Source organism: Pteronotus mesoamericanus, unplaced genomic scaffold, assembly GCF_021234165.1.
Source record: "Pteronotus mesoamericanus isolate MK-2021 breed Mesoamerican mustached bat unplaced genomic scaffold, CSHL_Meso_final contig_177, whole genome shotgun sequence".
Classification (NCBI taxonomy): Eukaryota; Metazoa; Chordata; class Mammalia; order Chiroptera; family Mormoopidae; genus Pteronotus; species Pteronotus mesoamericanus.
The window spans coordinates 5,542,748-5,564,614 of NW_026555073.1; the positions used below are offsets into that span (position 1 = coordinate 5,542,748).

At 39.5% G+C, this 21,867-nt stretch overlaps 1 pseudogene; it reads left to right on the forward strand.

The window, feature by feature from the left end:
• The first annotated feature begins 18,333 nt into the window (after positions 1-18,333).
• LOC129065372 (nucleolar protein 12-like) lies at positions 18,334-18,938 on the forward strand (annotated as a pseudogene).
• The last annotated feature ends 2,929 nt before the right edge of the window (positions 18,939-21,867 follow it).

Consider the following 21,867-nt stretch of genomic DNA (forward strand, 5'->3'; position numbering starts at 1 on the left):
TCTTCCTTAGATTCAATCAAACATGAAGTCTAAGTGCTATTGAGATCAAATGAGTGAGGTGATGGGTGAGTGATAGCGCCAAGCATTAAAACAGCAGTACTCTTTTGGAGGGGAACCTTGAACTGCTGAATTTCAAACAGTGGTTCTCAAAGGGTAATGCTCAAACCAGTAGCATCAGCATGTCCTGGAGATTTCTTACAAATGCAAATGATCGGTCCCATCCCACACTTGAAGAATGGGTGGAAGAGGCAATCTGTGTTTTAGCACGTCTACAGGTGATTCTGATGCATGTTCTAGTTCGAGAACCATTGCCTTAGTAGGGTTTAATTTATCACATACTTTCTGTCCTGCGTAGTAGCTTGTCATTATAACTTTTTAAGCTCTCATTACATGGCAGATACCCATTCAAGGCTTACCTAATTTAATTCTCAGAGTAAACCCACATGGTAGTACTATTATTTTCTCTACCTTTAAGATGAAAAACTATGACACTGACTTTAAGTAACTAGGCCAAGCTAGTAAGTGATGGAGTCAGTAGTAGATCTCAGGCCTTCTGACTCCAGGTCTGTAATTCTTGATCCTGCCTCTATATTAAGATCACTGGGGAGCTTTAAAAAATCCCCAAAGTCAAGGTCACACCCCAGAACAATGATCTCAGATTTTCTGGAGGTTGTGCATTTTGGTAGCTTCTAAAAGTATGCGCGCGCGCACACACACATAAGGTCTCTCCAAAAAAAGTCCAGCCATTGTTAATATAATGGTTTGCATGACATTGATATAACCTGGCAGCCAAGGAGAGTGGACTGGAATGCACATGAGTGAACAATGGTGACTTCACTGGTCAATGGGGGTGGTAGACGCTGTTGAGTGAGCATGTGTACTGTGTGGCTGTCACATTCAAAATGACCGAGAGAGTAGAGCAATGGATCTGTGTCCAATTTGGTGTTAAGCTTGAACGTTCGTCCATGGAAACTATTCAAATAATTCAGAAGGCTGCAGCTATGGACAACAGGTGATTGGCAGCTTCATTATGACAGGGCACACACTTGTGCATCACTGTCTCATGCAGAGTTTTTTGGTGAAACATCAAATCACCCTGGTGACCCAGCCCTGTAGAGCCCAGATATGGCACCCTGTGACTTCTGACTTTTCCCCAAACTAAAATCACCTTTGACAAGATCAGGCATGTTCACGGTAATATGGCTGTAGACTAAAATAACCTTTGAAAGAGAAGAGATTTCAGACCATCAATGAGATTCAGGAAAATACAACAGGGCAGCTGATGGTGACTGGGTAAACTGCGTGAGGTCCCAAGGTGCCTGCCTTGAAGGGGACTGGGGCATCATTGTCCTGTGTACATGTTTCTTGTATCTCATATCTTCTTCACTAAATGTCTCAATTTTACATGGTTGGATACTTTCTGGACAGGCCACACACACACTGACTCTGTGTGTGTGTGTGTGTGTGTGTGTGTGTGTATAAAATTTTAAATTGACTATACTGAGGTGACATTGGTTAATAAAATTATATAGGTTTCAAGTGTACAATTCTATAATACACCATCTGTATCGTATGGTGTGTTCACCACCCAAAGTCTAGTCTTCCATCAACATTTATCTCCCCTTTACCCTCTTGCACCTGCCCCTGCCTGCCTCTCCCTCTGGTCATCACCATGCTGTTGTCTGTGTCTATGGGGTTTTTTTTTCTTTGCTTAATCTCTTCATCTATTTCACCCAGCCCCCACACACGCCCTCTGACAGCTGTCAGTCTGTTCTCTGTATCTATGAGGCTGTTTCTGTTTTGTTTGTTAGTTTATTTTGTCCATTAGATGCCACATATAAGTGGAATGATATGGTATCTGTCTGTCTGTAAGTGGCTTATTTCACTTAGCACAATACTTTCCAGGTCCGTCTGTGCTGTCTGCAGAAGGTAAGATTTCCTTCTCTTTTATGGTTGAGTAGTAGTCCATTGTGTAAGTGTCCCACACCTTTCAATGTGCAGCCAAGACTGAGAATGACATTTGTTCTGGGCACTGAGTGTGCATTAGAATCTCTTGGAAAGCTTACGAACTGAATCTTAATTTTACCAATTGAATCTAATTCTATGAGCTGAGGCTGTTTAAAGGTTTTTACCTAGCTGATGGAAATTGAAAACCCCTTTTGTAGACATTGCTTTACCAACTCCTTGAGCTTTGAAGATTATGGCCTATGGAAGTGAGTCTCGATCGGTGCTGGGGAAGGAAATGCCAGGAGAAAACAAAGACAGTTTGTATTCACATTTTCCCAAAGAGTTTGCCTGCCCAAAGCGGGTTCATAACTGACCCACTGCTCCTTTAATTCTGGGAGTTTCTTCCCTTACCCTTATCTCCTATTCCCAAAGGCAAATTCTGATCTGTATCCATGTAAGAGAGGCACTACATGGCGTAATTGTTAGGTGCAAGGCTCTGAAACCAGATTGGCATTTGCTACCTAGGAGACTGTGGGCAAGACATTGCAAGTCTTTGTGAATCAGTATCTTCATCTGTAAAATGGAAAAACCCTATGTTTTCCATGTATAATGCGCCAAAATATTGAGGAAAAATTAAGGTTGCACACCAGACATGAGGATAATGATTACATACCTTGGGTACAATAATCCTGTGTATAATGTGCACAAAAACGTGAGTGCACATTGTACAGGGCCAACTATGCTCATCGTATTACCTGCTATAAAAGTCTATTGTCATTGAGAGGATTGAGAGAGGTGATTAATGTTACATGCTTATCACATTGACAAAGAATAGGTGATCAGTAAGTGTTAGCTAGCCTTTGAGCCTCAGTCTCTTCATGTGTCAACTGAGGATGAACATACCCACCCTACATATCTCAGAAAGCTATTGTTATGATCAAAACACAATATATATGTGATGGTCATTTTATAACCTGAACTACAACTCTTAGAGCTATAAGAGGTTCTGAGTTCTTATCACTTTCCTTAAGGTAAAGAGAGTAAGGGTCCTTGTCAGGGGTGTTAAAGGAGTCCTTAAAGTCACTGAATCTTGGGTCTAGAAAGGCCTTTTGAAACTGTTAGTCCACCACCTTCATTGTTCAGATGATGAAAATGGAAATTAGGGGAAAAAAGTGACTTGTTCAAGGTCACCAGAAATTAGTGGCAGGGATAACAGGAAATGCCAGGATGACTGATTCTGGGTCCCAGAGCTTTTGTCTCCATCTCACATTCTCTACTTCTTTCTGTCCCTATCTTCCTTCTTCCCTCAGCTCCCATGCCCTATTCTCCATGTCCTGAACTGGAAACACAGAGGCTGAGCTGCCATACACCATTAAACAACTAGACTGCTCCTTTTCAGAGACCATAGAATTAATGTGATCAATTAAGATTCCCCCTCACAGCCTATGCAAAGCAGCCTGTAAGTCAGGAATGCAGGAATTCCTCTGAACTGCGGACTGAATGTGGCATATTTCTAACAGTCTGTACCTTGGGACTTGGCTCAGCTGGTACACACTGGTCTCAACTCCCTAACACACTGATGGAAAAATGTACTCAATTAGGACTTCTCTCCCCTCCCTTATCTAGCTTTCAGATGAGACAGGATACTTTTTGTTTTCAGTCAGAATAGATAAGAGTTTTAAAAATTTGCTGTTAGAGGTTGGTTGACAGGAGGGTGGTGTGTAGAGTCCTAACCTTATGCCAGATAGGGTAGAGGAACTGGCTGCAGATGCAGGGTTATGTGTGGTCAACATAAAGTCACACTCATGAGAAATCATCTCCCAGGCTTTTAAGGTACGGGGTACTTGATATCCCCCCATTATATACCGTCACTACGCCATTCTATACATGAATTCGCATGTGGAAAAGCACCTAGCATCTATGTAGCAATAACCTGAAAAGAGCTAAAATCAAATCCAGCAGCATCCCCACTCTCCTTTTCTGTCACACAGAAGAAAAATAATTTTAAAAGCCTATTAGTATTTCATTTAAAAATGATCACAAGAAACCTTAATTTGCCCCACCCACAACAGTGTTACACAATATTAGTTCCGACATGTTATAAAACAGACAAATTCATATGACCTGGAAGTTGATAAAACCTCCAACAGTTACACTAAATTTTCTTTCGAGAATTTAATAAGTAGAATCACTGAACATCCCAAAAGGCTTGTCCTCTCTTCTTCCCCAGGCATACTTAATTTCCATGGTGAAATGTTAGTCTTACCAGATTGATTTCAGCAGCAGGTACCCAGATTTATTAAGGCCCCCCCAAAAGACCAAATTAATCAATAAGAAAGAAGGAGGTACAGAGTGCTGCTAACAATCCTATGTCAAAGTTAGAGCATATCCATTCATAGCCCCCAGATTATATGTGTGCCTTTTAATTTTTCAGAGCTTAAATTCCAAACAACAGTTATAAATATATTTGCTTCCAAAGAGCCACTTGGCAGGAATAAGATAACTATATGTCCACATTTTGATGGCATGGAGTCAGTGGTATGCTGAAGCTGTCTAGGACTAACTCCTACAAGCCTATTGTTAAATTTTCAAGAAGGTTGCGAGCTGGTTGACTTCAAGTAGCTTGAAATCGACCATAATGGGAGCGCATCCTCCAAGACAAATCAGGGCTTTCTCATTTTATTTGTCTTCAGAGAGCTGTTATGAAAATGTTATTGATTCATTCTGCAGGATTTCTAGGCATCAACCATTTCTGCTGCAGAGAAACTGAGGAGGCGTAGCCTCTCTGCACTGCTGACTGTAGAAGTAAATCTCCAGCACTGGGAAGTTTCCTAAGTGTCCAGCCACATCCAATCTTCTTTTATAGGAAGGTGTCTTGACCAAAAGAGCTCACAGGTTCTCAGCAGCATCCATTATGGTAGTTAGAAAGCCTTAAAGAGAAATCCAGCTATTAACTTTTCATTCTTCACAAATCATGACAAATCTATTTCTTCATAAAACATCTTAAAAGGGTGTGACTTAAGTCCCTGGAATAGGCTTGCAGGAGACAACTATGAGCAAAACCAGATACAGGCTCTTCTAAGCTCCCTTCCCCCAACCCCGCACCACCAACTCAGAATTTACCATCCAATCAAGGAGACAGATAATAATGTCACATTAGCCCAAATAAATGTAAAAATACACTTGTTAAAAGTACAAAATATTGGCCCTGGTTGGTGTGGCTCAGTGAATTGAGCGCCGGCCTGCAAATGAAATGGTTACTGGTTTGATTCCCAGTCAGGGCACATGCCTGGGCTGCGGGTTAGGTCCCCAGGAGGGGGCGCGCGAGACGCAATCGCACATGGATGTTTCCCTCTCTTTTTCCCTCCCTTCCCCTCTGTCTAAAAATAAATAAATAAAACTTTTTAAAAAAGTATAAAGTATTGGCTTCTGCTACTGCATGGAATTAAAATGGCCATTTTTCTTACTGGCATATTCAAGCAAATATTCTGAAAACAGCATTTTTTTTTTCTATTTCTTCTCCTAACAAAGCTCGTATGACATTAAGAACTCCAGTTTTTATTTGACTAATGAAAGCATGGAATTATTCTTGATAGTTTATTTTCTTTCCACACTTTAAAAATGTTGCTGTCCTGTTTTCCTGCTTGAATTGTTCCTGATGAGAAAAGTGCTGCCATCTTTGCCTTCGTCCCTCTATATATGATGTCTTTCTTCATCTTTGGCTGATTTTGATTTTCTCTTTATTACCATTTTGTTTTGTTTTAGCAATTTGTTTAAGATATGCTTTGGTACAGTTTAGTTTTTTTTATGTTTCTTGTGCTTAGGTTTGGTTGAACTTCTTGGGCCTGTGGGTTTATAGTTGTTATCAGATAGGAACTTTTCAGCCATTATTTCTTTTCTTTTAAGACTTTATTTATTTAATTTTAGAGAGAGAGAGAGAGAGAGAGAGAAATCTGTGAGAGGAACATCAATTGATTGCCTCTGGCACGTCCCCAACCGGGGACCTGGCCTGCAACCCAGGCATGGGCCCTGACTGGGAATTGAACCTACAATCTTCAGTTCACAGGCCCCACTCAATCCACTGAACCACACCAGCCAGGACTCAGCCATTATTTCTTTAAATATTTTTCTGCCTCCTGCCTTTTGAGTACTTCAGCTACACATACATATATTCAGTCTCTTGAAGTTGTTCAACAGCTTACTGATGTTCTTTCCATTTTTTTAAATTCTTGTTTCCATTTGTGTTTCCGTTTGTATAGCTTGTATTGCTATGCCTTCAAGTACACTAACTTTTTCTTCTGAGATATGTAATTTTGTAATTTGCTGTTAATCACTGCCAATGAATTTTAAAATCAAGCATTATAATTTCCATTTTAGAAGTTTGACTCTTTTTTTATCTGTTATGTCTCCACGTAGCTTTTTAAACATATGGAATATAATTGCAATAGCGCTTTTCACATCCTTGTCTGCTAATTCTAACATCTGTGTCAGTTCTGAATCACTTTTGGTTGATTGATATTTCTTGTTATGGCATGCATTTCCTTCCTGATTTTCATGCCTGGTAGTTTTTGTTTGGATGTCAAATGTGTATTTTATATTTTTGGATACTGGATATTTTTGGTATTCCTATAAATATTGTGGGGTTTTATTCTAGGTTACAGTTAAGTTATTTGGAAAAAGTTTGAATAATTCCTGGTATTCATTGTAAGATTTGTTAGGCAGGACAAGATCATTTAGCCTGGATTCTAGACTCAAGCCTCCTTATTCTCCACCACTGAGGTGAATGATTTCTCAGTATCTGTTTGCCTGGAAATTATGAGGTTTTTCCAATTTGACTGGTAGGAATAGGCACTAATTCTAGCCCTGGGTGAGTAGTATTCTTCGTAATCCTATTAAATAGTTGTTCCTCTAGTAGTTTCGTTATGTTAATTCAGCAATGAGTATGAACTCAATACCATCTGCAACTCTGCAAATTTCCTTCTCTGTAGCTCTCTTCTCTCTGGTATTTCCTATCGTGAACTTGAGCCAACTTGGCCTCTCTTCTCTTGTTTCTTTTGGTTCCTTCTGTTTCCTTTCCTTGTTCTGCGCCCTTGATAATCTCTTGAGACGGTACCCTGGGAAAATTGTAAGACTCATCTCATTTGGTTTTTACTTCTCAGATATCATTGTCTTTTGTTGTCCGATATCCACTATCTTAAAAAACTTATTTTTGTTTGTCTTTCTTGGTTGTTTGGAGGAGGTAGGTAAATCTAGTCTCTGTTACTCCATTTTGGACAGAAGTGAACGTTGAGGGAACTGAAGGTGACCTGATATCCAAGAAAGTGGCTTTTAAGATATTTTCCTCCATGAAGGTCCTCAGTGTGCATATGGATTTGAAGGCCACTTAGGGTGAAACTGAATGCAGAAGACTGAGGAGACTGGCTATGATGCCTAGAGGGGGTAGCTCAAAAAATGTCATTATTAATTTTCAAAAAAGGGGAAGAAAAAAGTGTTAATTAATTTTCTTTCCCATCACCTGTTCCTTCTTTTTAGAGTCATACGTGTTCATTTTTCTCTGGCAAAACATCACTTTCTCCCTCTCAGTCTACGTGAGTCCAGTAGGACTGATATCATTCTGCAATAAGTAAGGTTGTCATTTGTCTCAGGTTTGACCGATCAAAATCACTGTCTCCTAAACCATAGACATTTAGTTTAGGAATTGACAAGTTGGTCTAAGAGTTAACTGCAGAATGTTTGCTGGAACTATTTTATCTTATTTTTTAAAAGATTTAATTTTTGTTTTATTTTTTAAATTTGTTTATTTTTTAGAGAGAGGGGAAGGGCGAGAGAAAGGGAGGGTAACAGCCATGTGTGGTTGCCTCACGCACTGGCAATCTGGTCCACAACTCAGGCATGTGCCCTGCCTGGGAATCAAACCAGAGACCCTCTGTGGTTCGCAGGCCGGTGCTCATTCCACCGAGCCACACCTGCCAGGGCAAGGAACTGTTTTAAAAGAGGTCATTTATTTTCATGGGACTTCAAGCTGCTTAGATGTAGGAATAGAGCTGCTAAAAGCCACTCCCTCCCCATCACCCAGGCATACACAGAAAGAAACAAAGAGACCAACTCTTTGTGTTAGTTTTGAGCCCCTGAATCTTTCCAGAGTTTCCAGTTATGAATAAATTTCCTTTATTGATAAAACTAGTTTTAGCTGGATTTCTGCCAATTGCAAATAGAAAGTTTTGAGTAGTAGATAAGTAATCATCGTCATCATGGGAGCATAGTAAGGGAGGTAAGTGATTTCACAAATAATTAAAATACTAAATATGAAATGTTCAGTCTTGAGGGTCCAAATAGCTTGATTTTCAGAGAAGGGTTAATTTGTAATAAAAATACAGAACTACCATTTATTGTGTAGCTATGCTGTGTTATGTATTCATTGTCTCAATCAATTCCCATAAGCCCCTGATCAAGTGGGTATTTTATCCTATTTAACTGAAGAAACTGTACCTCACAGAGATTAGGTACCTCTCCCAAGATGGAACAGCTAGAAAACAGCAGTGGCAAAGGTGTAAACTCTCTATCTCACTTCAGGCTTTTAGTTGTGGCTTTGAAGAATCTGAGAAGCTGAGAGAGGCTGTGAGAAGAAAATGGACCTTGGAGGAGTGTTACTGGAAGAAAGGGAGGGTATTTCAGGTAGCAAGAAGGGCAAGAGCAAAGGTTTGAGCAGAACACGTTTGGGGATGGCTGGCTTTACACGGGGAGAAGTAGGAAGTGAGCGAAAGTCTGCCTGGTGCTCTAAGACCAAGGTCTTGAACTGCCCCATGGCATATACTCTAGTCCCTTGGTGGCTAATTAATTTTCTGTTCATCTCTTCTAGTCTGTCCCCAGCAGCTTTGTTTCTTGATCAGTGATCTTGGTGTTGTTTTAACTGTCTTCTGGGCAAAGGCATAGGGAAGCTTTGGAGAGAGGCAGGGCCCGCACCCTTGATTGGTAAAGGAGCTAATTCACAAAACATTTGCACCCTTTTGCTAACTTTTTTACATACCTCATACTTGTGCTTTTCCTTGGCATTCTCCAAAGTATATTTGTCATATTTCTAACAACCATCACATCAAAATGTACTTTAAAGGAGTCAGATAAAAAAGCATCAGTCATTTAAGGATTCCTCACAGGGTTCTTTCTATACCAGGCATTGATCATTTCACAAATAATTCTCATTTAAATCTCATAATGACTTTATGAGAAAAGAATATGTTATTATTTCCATTTTGTAGACAAGGAAATGGACTCAGAGATTTTCTTGGCATTAAACAGCTAGTCAAGTGTGGATCTGAGCTTGATACCCGGGCAATCTTGGCTCCTAAACCACGTGTTGAAGCACTGTACAGCCGAAGGTGCTGGAAAGGCAGCCCCCAGAAGGACACGTGCATCCAGGCTGTGATTTTATTTTTTCTCTTTGGCTTACAGCCATGCTCAGAAATCACTGAGAGACCCTCCCAACATGACTACGCCATAAAGATGTATGTCTTCCCAGTGCCTCACCACGATGCCATTTATCCTTATCTTTGGGGTGGGATCCAGACAGTATTGAGCCTTGGAGACTTTGGAGATTTTAGGAGGCATGCTTAATGTCTAGATAGTCTTCCCTTTTATTTTCCTTTCCACTGAGTTGCATTTATGGTATATCTGAGGCAGTGAAGCCCGCCTTGTGCAAACATATTGGGCATCTGCCAGGATTGTTTGGGCTTCTTCCCTAACACCAGAATTTACATTGTGCATCTCCTTAACATTGAATAAAAACATGAAAGTGATTGAAAAGGCAGTGGGGTACTTCGGAGTTGAAGCATTTATTCTTTGTTGTTGATCCAAGTAGAAATCTGCATTCTTTATTTTTTTCATATGGTTCTTAATTTGCTCCATTTCAGTGAATTCTTAATACCAATGTGGTTCACTTTATAATTGTTTTTTCAAAATCCAGAATGCTAACCACAAGTGGTCAATGTAATGTTATGTGATTGTACCCACAATGAAAAGAAAAATATATAAAATGAAGGTTTCCAGAATAATGGTTTTATCTGATACTTTTACTTAATCAGCAGTTGCCTGTTTCCTTGCTAGAGAATGTAACTCTAGCTTATGGGATAGGGGATGAAAGAAACTGAAAAAGAGAAAGAGAGTTAGCTATTCAGGACATCATGCTATGGGGAGCATTTTAAAGGAGGCTAAATTGAGCCAAAGTGAAGCCTTTCAGATTCACACAATTCTTATGATGATTATTACCTCCTTCCCTGACCTAATCAGTCTACTTCTTCCTTCTATTTAGGCCATTTGAATTAGCAGCATTTGAATATGGACTGTACACGAGATGTTAGAATTGTGTCAGTGTTAAATGTCCTGAATTTGATCATTATATTATTGTTACATATGGTACTACATTTGTTCTTTGGGAATACACACTGAGTATTTAGGGGTGAAGAATTACAGTTTTTGCAACTTACTCTCAAATGGGTCCATAGGAAAACCAAAATGAGAGAAATAAATTTAAGAAACCATTTTTTTAATGTGAAAGAAAAAAAAAAAGTCGGTCTTTGTTCTTCAACTGAAGCAGTTGGCTGTAGCAACAGCTCACATTTTCTTGTCCTAGGGCCATGTAACTGAAAACCAACAGGACTGGGGCAAAATGCTGGGGCTTCTGCTTCTAATTGCATTGTTTAAAAGTGGGTGCATTGGCATCTTAAAGTCAAGAAGAAATTTTTTGACTTGAGACCTATGGGAAATGAATCCTAAAATTGAGGTGAAAATACTGTTAATATCTTTTTCTTGAAACTCCAATTTTGTTGACAAAATAATTCAGATGATGGCTTTTCTAAATGTCTCAAGCAAATGAAGCAAATGCCATTTTTTTCCTTAAGCTAATTCACAATGCATCTTAACTACTCTCTAGTATAAATACGATGCCAGATGTTGCCAGACACGAACTGTCAAAATATGGTGTGTCTGTTTCAGTGAACTCAGTGAGTCAAAACTTATTTGTTTAATGTTTCTTTTAAGAGACATTATTACATTCACCCTCACGTAGAATGCACTGACTGTTGTTTGAACCATGTCCAATGAGGGGGCATTGAGAATCTCAGACGTGGATAGAGAGAGTATATATTTAAGTTGGGAAAGTATTCCAAATATAATATTACTTGAAATTCAATTGGACATGTTACAAATGTATATTACCTTAGTTCTTTGCAGAGAACCTTGGGAGTGAGGAAAAGCTACAGATTTATAAAATGCTTTTGGCAGCAAACAGAAAGCATGAAGTATGTTGACCAATGTTCAGACACACTGTTTAGTCCACAATATGGTAATAATGTGGCGTTCATTAAATTGTTCTCAGAGTTTGTTTTGCTTTAAATATGAACTCAGTCTTTGCTCCCTTTGATCATATTAATGTATGGTTCTCAGATGCACAAATTGAACCATTTTTCATCAGGCTGGTGAAATAAGGAAATTGAGAGAAAAAGAGAAGGAGAAAAAGAAACAACTTGGAAGAGTTCTTCCATTATTCTTGGGCCTCTCTGGGTAGCCAAGAACTGGATGTTCCAGAAAGTTCAAGGCAGCTGGTAACTATATTGAACATTAGCGAGTCTGCCACACTTACGGTGTGTTAATTGAATTCCCTTTGACAGTGAGCAGCAAACCTGGTAGGTGACCTCCTAAATGAAACTGAAGAATGGGCCCCTGTAAATCAGTTATGATCTCAGTGTTGGTGAGCAGGAACACATCTTGCAGGTCTGTGAGGAAAGGGAGCAGGGTAGACAGACAGCACAAATGGAAGCTGGAAGGACTACACACAGCTCCTAAGGTGATTGACCTCTGCTACCCACATGAAAGCCAAACAAGAGGCAAACAGGAGCTGAAAGAATTAGACGATAGATCACAGAGCTGGGTTATGCAACACTGATTTGGATGCTTCCAAATGTTTGATAAGTGCTGGGCAGTAGATTAAAGTGAGACACAGTGAAATAGAAGGACAGTCATGAAGCCCATCTAGCACGAAGGCCAACATCTGCTTGTTTAATTTCATTGATGCATTACTAATGGGGCAAAGAAAATGATCTTAATATAGCATGTGGTCTGTACTCTTTTCTCTCTACATAATTGATCATTAAAAAATTCTTTTTTGCTGGCTATTACCTCTGTGAATTACTTATCACCACCCCTTGACCCCACCTCCAAATTTTTTTTTTAAAGGAAGGGAAAGATTGTTCTGTTACCTCTGTCTCATTGCAATATGATTCCACATGCCAAAAAGAAAAACCATGTAACAAGCCCCAGATGCTATTGATAGGACAAGTGAACACCCTGTTTAAAGTCTAGATAATATTTAAGGCATTTAAGATTGTGCTTTAAAGGACAAAAGTAAGGAAACTCAAGGTTCAGGCTGATTTTCTCCCCCCTGTGGTGTTTGGAGAGTACAAAATACACAGGAAACAATATGAAAACAGGTGAAAGTGAAAAAGGAAAGCACTAAACAGGAGAAGAAAAGCCTTTATTTTTTAGTCATTTTCTGCTACTCAATTTTATCTTATGAAAGTCACAAGCAATTTTCTTCCCAGACATTCTTCCTATTTCTACGCTACTGAGAGATACTTTTGTATGTGTGCTGTACACACTCTCTCTCAAGGACTTGAAAATGATTAAGAAATTGATGACAATGATTAAACCACATTCATGATCGTACATGATATTGAACATACAAAAGTTACTGAAAAAATTAGTTTGATCATATTTTTCCTGAAAATACAAAAAGTGACATAATTTTCTCAAGGAAACGAAAGGGAAGAGCCATTGACAGAGGATGAAAAAGTACCTGAGAGGTAAAGTCAGCAAGAAGAGAAATGAGACAACTTTGAGGTTCTATCCAAGTCCTTAAGAGTTAATTTGGTTGAGAGGAAAACCTGGTGTCATCTGCTCTGCTGCTCAATGAACGTGTGATCTTGGATCAGTCACTAAATCTGTTTTTCAAAGGGACTCAGGTTCTCCATACCTAAAGTGAGAATAATAATCTATTTTTTCTATCATAATTGTGCAAGACCCAAACTTATCTATGAACGCTTTACTGAAGACTTAAAGACATACCAGTCTTAAGGTTATGCTTCGGATTATTATTATTGTTATTTTACCCCACTTTAGTAGCTAATAATGCTCCTTTTGTTAGGACAGAAGGCGAGAGCTTCCCATGCACTGAAGCCAACAGAAGCTAGAATAAAATAGCAACTGTTGTTTAAACAGTTGCCATGTGCCCAGAACGGCTCTTAAACACCTTTGTGCATCTTCATTTAATACTTACAACTTTATCTAAAGGAGAAATGGTTGTCCTCATTTTACAGATAAGGAAACAGGCTCAGTGATTTTTTTAAAAAAAAGATTTTATGTATTTATTTTTATAGAAGGGAAGGGAGGGAGAGAGGGAGAGAAACATCCATGTGTGGTTGCCTCTCACGCGCCCCCTGCTGGGGACCTGGCCTGCAACCCGGGCACAAGCCCCGACACCGGGAATCCAACCCGCAGCACTTTGGTTCGCAGGCCAGCACTCAATACACTGGCAGGCTCAGTGATTTACCCAAGGTCATACAGATAGGAAGGGGCAATGATGGGGTTTGAACGCAGGGCCTGTCCCAGGTACTCCCAAAATTGCTTCTTCCAAATCAAGACGGAGAAACCAGGTTAAATCAGGCTCTCTGAATGAGGTATACTATACAAGAGTCGACCTAAAGAAAATGTTTTCCGTTTGGGAATTCCTGATTTTACACATTCCTATCAGTATTAATGACTGTGATAAAAATCATTCATGCTGAGGTACTAATCTTTTTAAGAGTTTAGAGAGGGCAATACTTAAGCCATACAATGACATGATAGTGGTGCCAAAGACCTTGTAGTACTGAAGTGGACAATTGCTTTCTTTGTCTATGTGTACAAATGTTCTTAATTCTTCATAACATCGATAGCTACGTTTCCTTAGCTTTCTTTCTAGGGCACAGCAAACACAACTGGGCTTGAATCCTTCTCTGTCTTTTACTGTCCTTAGAAGAATATTTAACTTTCTTAAGGTTTCACCTCTCCATCTGCAAAAATAAGAATCATGAATATTACCTCACAGAGTAATTCTGAGGATTCAATGAGACAAAGTATGTCAAAGTGCCTGTTTCACAGTGTCACTCTAAACATAATAATAGTTGCAGATATTGTTATAAGCCCTCATTCACATTAACTTATATAATCATAATGACCCTATAAAGTAGGCACTATTATTATCCTAATTTTATAGTTGAGGAAAGTGAAGCACAGAGGGGTCCACTTGTTCAAGGTCAAACAACTATGTAACGTGGCAAAGCCAGGATTGAAACAAGCAGAGCGACTCTCAGATTGCTGCCTACCAGTAAGATGTTTTTTAAAGTTTCATAAAAGAAGAAAAGCTTTGGGATAATGAAAACACGGCTGGATTGTTTTGACTTCTAAAGGTGTGTAATTTGGAAAAAAGCAGTAAAATTTGGAGTATTTGTTTAAAACATGAGCAACAGCAGTAATAACATTAATGACAACTAACACTTATTCAGCCTTTATTACATACTAGGTCCTATATTACCTTTCTGTAATTCTGAGCTATAAGTATTTAATAAGCAATAGTAAATACTAATATGAATAGTAAATAATAATACTTCATGAAGGTCACAATCCAGTAGGAGGAATATAACATGTGCACAAAGAATACAATATAGAAATTGCAAAGTGACGAGAAACATTAAGATAAAGTGATCACGGAATTCAGAAGCAACAGAGGGAAGTTCTGGGGTGGGAACATATATGCCACTGATAATCAATGAAGGTTTACAAAAGATAGCCATTTACAAGAGGGAATTTGAAGAGAGGGAAAGGGTTGCAACATGTAGAGCAGGAAGAGAAATAAACTTTTATTTATTGTTTAATATCCTTACCCGAGGACATGCTTATTGATTCTAGAGAGTGGAGAAAGAGGGAGAGAAACGTTGCTATGAGAGAGAAACATTGATTGGTTACCTTTTACAAGCACCTCCATCAGGGACCAAATCAGCAACCTAGGCATATGCCCCGATCGGGAATCGAACCCATGACCTTTCGGTTTACCAGGCGATGCTCCAACAAACTGAGCCTCAAAGGCCAGGGAGGAAATCAACTTTTTAATAGAAGATGCAGAGACAGTGAAATGCACAGTATGTTTTGTGAATGACAGGTAATTCATTTTGGTTGTGAAGGAGGCTGTAAGAGACGAACCCAGCAAATTAGAATAAGATCAGAACTGAGGAATGGGAGATTTGAATGTCAGTGTAATGATTTTGGACCTCACTCTGTGGGAAATGGAAAGTCACTGGAGACCTATAAAAATGTTTTTGGCATGAATAAAGAGCTCAACTTTAGGAAAATTAATCCAGCAACAAATGTAGGAAGAATTAGAGGGGAAGTGAATAAAGGTAAATAATCTAGTTAGACAGGTACATATTGCATTAACAGTTGATATTGACAGACACAGAGAAAGAGGGTTTGCTTCAAGGGACCAATTCAACACATATTTGTTCAAAATATTCAAAATACACCCACTAAATTCCTACTGTGGACCAGGCACTTGGTGAGTTGAGCAGAGTTCCTCTAGTGAAGTGGTTTAGTAAATTATAATTTACTAATTATAGCTCTAAAATCTCTTAGAAGCACTTTTTATGGAAAAGAAGACTTGATAAACAGAAGTTAACTTTTTAGGAAACAATTTGGAGTATGCAAAGAAAATAATCACTGTAGAAATGGACAATAATCAAGCATGCAAATACTCATGAATACACAGCCACAACCTGTACTTAAATCCTATAACCAGTAGATGGCGATTCTAAACTTTCTCCTCGACAAAGATAAGTGTCTTTCAACTCATCGGGTAGAAGAAAGGAAGCAAAAGACGGATGAGAGAGAAGAGGAAATCAGGAGAGAATGAAAGGATGTGTGAATGGAAGGGGAAGGTTGAGGGGAGGCAGTGGAAGATTACAGTTCAAAAGTCTCCCTGAGATATACCTAGTTTAGAGCTGCTTTCCAGCAATTAAATTGGCACCTAACCCTTCTGGTGGGGAAACATTGGTACTGGCTTCCAGGCAGATATTGAAGAAGAGAGTGTTCTTATTCCATAATCCCTTCAACTGAGTTTAGTAAAGAAAGGGAGTAGCTGTGTTTGAAAAGTGCTGCACAGACCTTTTGACGCTGGGTATTGAGAGACGTGACTTGAAAAATGTTGTAACTCTTTTGCTCCCTGGGTGCCCCTTTCTTTCTAGTTGGTAGAAAGTCCTACCAGAGGAAGAGCAAAGTTGGAACAGACAAGTTGTCAATATATTACTGGGAACATTTATTAAAGTCAAAACAAAAAGGGAAATTCTAGTCAAGCTGACCTTTTGAAATCCAGCTGGAGACTATCTCCAGAGGAAGAATGAGTCATGAAAATGCCCAAAGTTGGATTTTGGCTGTGCTCCAGAAATGGATAGTGAATTACAGAGCTAAAGATAAATAAGGGAAGAAAAGAGGTAAAAGAGAATCTTGCCTTTTTTCTTTGAGAATATAAATTCATTCTGCTTCCTTTTAGTGCTGGCAGAGTATCTTGAGGTAAACATAGGATCTATCTTCCTGAATAGAGATGGGAAGGTCAGGAGTTCAGAGAGGTTAAGGGAAATTTTTCCCAAATATCCCATGTTTGCAACTGCAAATCTCTGTGGGTCAAATGTCGGACATGGGTCTCCTCATGCTAAAATCAAGGGCTGTATTCCCTTCTGGAGGATCGAGGGGAAACTCCATTTTTTTGTCTGCTCCAGATTCTAGAAGCCAACTTCATGCCTTTGTTCAAGACTTCTTTCTCCTATGTTCAAGGCCAGCAATATTGTATCTCTGACCATTGTTCCCCAATCACATCTTCTGACTACAGTCCAGGAAGGTTCTCCCGATTTTAGGGATGCATATGATTAGATTGGCCCAGCTCAGATAATCCAGGATAATCTAATCATGTGATGGTTCATACCCTTATTGTAAGACAATGTTTCATGGGAGAGAGAGAGGGAGGGGGAGACAAAAGAATAAAAACCAAGTTCACATAATAGATGATCAACTCTTGTTGTTAAGAAGTATTAAACTGAATTGCTTTAGAAATGAGTATAGTAGGACACTCAGTCAATCGGACAGGTCCTTTGAATGCCTCTAATAAGAAGGGCATTATTTTTGGTGGCTTGAATTTGACAGTCATAGAAGAATGTTGGGTAAATTAAAAAAAATAAAACATACAGTTTATTACTGCTGCTTACTATAGTAGATAGCATATTGATGATGGGTGATTATTGTCATTATCAATAGCTTGGTAAATCTCAGGCATTTTGCATGGAAAATATTATTTAATCATCCAAACAATCTCATAATTATTTTAAAGCTAAGGCAAATGAGACAGAGAAGTTAAGTCATTTGCCCAAAGTTACTCACTTATAAATGGTCAAATCTAAAACCCACCCAGCATGCTCTGGAGCTCAGGTTCTTTACTGCTTCTAAGTTTTTGGTCACTCATGCAGAATTTGATAAAGTTATATAAATATTTCTAAACATCAAATAAACGCACATAGCCCAGATTAGTTCATGATCTGAGGAACAGCATTTCTTCTGTTTGAGTTTGAAAGAAGAGATGATCTCAAAGCTTATCACTATTACCCCTTTTCAGGGCTGGGTAATTTGAAATGACATTTAAAGTTCTTTTATATTTCACTGTCCATGTCTTCGTTGCTACACTGGCAACTCTTCCCTGCCAGCAATGAAGGGAGGCTGGAAAACAGTTTTCTGTAGTGCAGTTATTCTTGCCAGTTTCATTGGAATGGGTTTTCACACATACCATAGGCCAAAGCTTTGAAGGCAAATGGTGCCTAATATTCACTTACCATTAAAATCAGAACTAAGTGTGAGAAGAGAGGAAATGGAATCTATAAAGTCTATCCTCAAGAAAGTAAAGATAAATTGCTTATATATTCATTGGATAAGCGTGCCCTGGGCATTAGATACTACGGCTGGCTATTGTCAGAGTAAAAAGGTAAATGGGATGAGGTCCTTATGGAACCATCCCTGGCTTCCCACAGATGTATAAAGGAGAAATGATGCAGAGAATCTTTCCAGTCAAATATTTCTCCTCCATCAAGATCGAATTAGCTATTAAATAAAATTAGTAGTTATGAAATTACATTACTTATTCAATAAGTCTATGTTATTTATTAAATGTAACCACTGGTTAATCATTTTTAAAAAGCAATATTAAATCAATATAATAGTTATGGGGAAGAAGAAGGAGGAGGAGGAGGAGGATAAAGGGAAGGAAGGAAGGAAGGGGATGTCGACAACCGATGGCCGCGGCTCGTTGTCAGCTTCGAAGACGGGAAGCGGAGGGAGGCCCTGACAGGCTCCCGCGAGAGGAAGAAGGCGGCCAGAGAAGGGATCAAGCAGCGGCTCAGGCGAGAACCAAAGCAGATCCGCAAGGAGCGCCACCAGCAATATTTGAAGATGTTGGCAGTGAGGAGGCACGGGGGGAGGCGGATGAACTGGACCAGCTGGTGACAGCAAAGACAGAGTCAGTGCAGTATGACTATCACACAGTTACCATGACCACCGTCAGTGGTCTGGACCCCTCTGGGACCCGGCTGCTCGGGCTGCCCCCACCTGGACAAGAGGCTGAGCCCAGGTCCGAGGAGAAGGTGTCATCCAGGAGAAGCCGACCAAATCCTTACCCAGGAAATCCAGACACCCCGTTATCCCAGCGCATTTCCTCTCTCACACCATCGTTGCACTCACACAGTCACCAAAAAGTCTAGAGGAAACGTCCCCCACTGGCCCGGGACTCTACCAAGAAGCCCCCAAGTGCCACTCGTACCAGCAAGACCCAGCGCTGCCGGCTGACCCGCAAAGCCCAGCGCAGCGGAGAGTGAGCCCGAGAACCAGGCCACACACCAGCCTAGGCTGCAAGGATCTGTCCCGTCTTCCTTGGCTGTCCCGCAACCCAGCCTGCACAGAGGCCTGGCTGGGGCCTTTAGACCTGCAGTAGCTAAGAACTAGCCTCCCTCAGGAGGAACCTTCAGGGCCAAATTTGGAGCATCTTCCCAAATGTATACCCCCCTGGACCTTCCTCAGCTTTGCAAAACTTAAAAAAGAAAAGAAATCAATATAATATTCTCCTTTTTATACATCTTTACAGTACACAGGCTCTTTCATTTTATTTTTCCTTTGATTTTCCACAACAGATAAAGACGATGGGACATAATTTGTCCATTTTACAAGCAAGAAGAGTTTCACCAACTGCTTAATCTCCAGGTTATCTGAATTTAGTCCAGTACTTGTCTCTAGGTGTTTTCAGAGAAGCACATCCAAAGGGCCGATGGTAAAAAGGTAAAGGCAAAGAAGTATTGGAGACACAGTAGATAACAACTTAGGTTTAGCCTGTAATATCTTTATTTATTAAAACAAAACAAAACAAAACAGGAAAAAATCTTAACCCACCCTCTGCCATGAAGAGGTTGATGCCTCCAGTTGGTTGTGCATGTGAGGCCTTTTACAACCCTAGGGAAGGGTCTCAGATGAGGACATGGCCGACGACAGTAAATGACCAGGTCAGAGTGTACACTGGAGGTCAAGGGACGTTCTTATAGAAACATAATAAAAATGCCAGCACTAGTTAACATTTACTAAACATTTACTATATGTTATTATCTTACTTATATACTCTCTAAAACTCAACCCAAGGCAAGTCTTATTTAAGTTTATAAACATAAAAGTAGAGACCCAGAAATGTGAGAGACTTACCTAAGCTCACATGGTCAGTTGAAGTTAAACCCAGTTGTAACTGATTTTATGGGTAGCTTATTATTTTTCTAGTTCCGCATTTAATATATGTATATATTTCACTGGAAAACTACCATATTTACACATAAGAATAAAGACCCCTTTCACTACTCCTTTCTCAATCTTTGTCCTAGTTCCTCTCTCTTTTCAGTTTGTATTTTACTAGGCCTTTTACCATTCATTTACATACACATTTATATAGTCATAGAAAGCATATCATATGATTTGTGTGATTGCATGATGCCATGCGAATACGTTGTTCTGTAGTTTACTTTTTATTCAGGTATGTACATACGTTTGTATATGTGTGTATATGTGCTATTTATTAATCTATTATCTATCGATCCATCTTAATAATTTCATGTCATTAACCTTTTTAGCTGACATACAGTAGTTTACAGTATAGATAAATCATGTTTTTTTCCTCCAATCCTTTATTCATGGACATTTAGGCCGTTCCAAATTTTTTGTTATTGCCAATGCTGAACATCTTTGCACATGTCTCCTTGTGCATAGTTACAAAACTTTATTTGTTGTAGTAACCATATATCTTTGTGTAGAAGATGAATAGGTAACTGACTTTTTAAAAGCTTTTATTTATTTTTGAAAGAGAGGAAAAGGGAGGGAGAAAGGAAGGGAGAGAAACATCCAGATGTAGTTGCCTCTCACATGCCCCCTGCTGGGGACCTGGCCCACAGCCCAGGCAGGTGCCTTGACTAGGAATTGAACCGGCAACCTTTCAGTTCGCAGGCTGTCAGTCCACTGAGCCACACCAGCCAGAGCTATAAGATACTTTTTAATTGTTAATAACTACTGTCAAATTGCACTCCCAAGTGGTAGTTCAAATGCATATTCACCTGCAGTGTTTGAGAGCACTCATTTCTACATCCTCTGTTTTTGCCAAGTTGCTTGCTGAAAAAGATTGTTTTAATTTGTGTTTTCTTGATAACTAATGAACTTGAACGTTATTTCATGTAGAAATTTATTATTTGGTTTTCCTCTTCTTTAAAACGTTGATGCATACCTTTTGTATTTTTATGATTAAAACATTTCTCTTTTTATTATTGATTTACAGGGATGCTTGAGATAGTCTAGATACTAACCCTTTTTCTATTATGTATGTTACAATTATTTTTTCAATAATATCACTTGTGTTTTAACTTAACGATGGTGTATTTTTGTCATACAGAAGTTTTTGATAATGATGTAGTCAAATGTACTGAGGCTTTTCTTTATAGTTTGTTTTCTTTTTATTTCGAAATAATCATAGGCTCAAAGGAGTTACAAAAGAAATAGAGTTTCTTATACCCTTCACATAGTTTTCCATAATGATGACATGTTAAGTGGCTGTAGTTCAATATCAAAACCAAGAAATGAATATTTGTACACCACCACAAACTAGACTACAAATATTATTGTTTTCATCATTTTTACATGTATTCATTTGTGTGTATGTGTATGCTTCTGTTCCATTTTAACCCTCTGTGTAGATTCCTGTAAGACCTGCTGCAACCGATACACAGAGCTCTGATCAGCTCACTGGGGAGGAGGAGGGAGGGGCTGCAGGAGGGGTCGCCGGAGGCGGTGGTAAACGGTCTAGGACGGGATCGGCTGAGAAGCTGGACGCCTCCAGAGCGCGTGGAATTACAGGCAAGAAGATGTGAAAGAAAAGGAGGGCTCTCGGGCTCTCGTCTTGGTCAAGGATGCCTGGATGATGGCGCTGCAGCTGCCTGCGTTCCCTGTGGAAGGTAAGGTGTTCGTAAGGTATTTCGGGTGGGAGAAGGAACTCCGGGCACAGCCTAGGGTCGGGCTGGCCTGGCAGGGGCTGGCTGGGTTCTTCTCCTTTGGGTGCTCTAGAGGGAGTGGGCTCCGAGGCAGACGCCTGCCATCCTTCCAGAACTGTGTAGCTTTTGTGCGTTAGGTTGTTTTAGATGGTAAACTAACCCTATAGAAATAAGGTAATTAAAACTAACGGGGAGAGATGCTAGGAGAACTCAGGTGTTAGAATTGAGCCTTAAT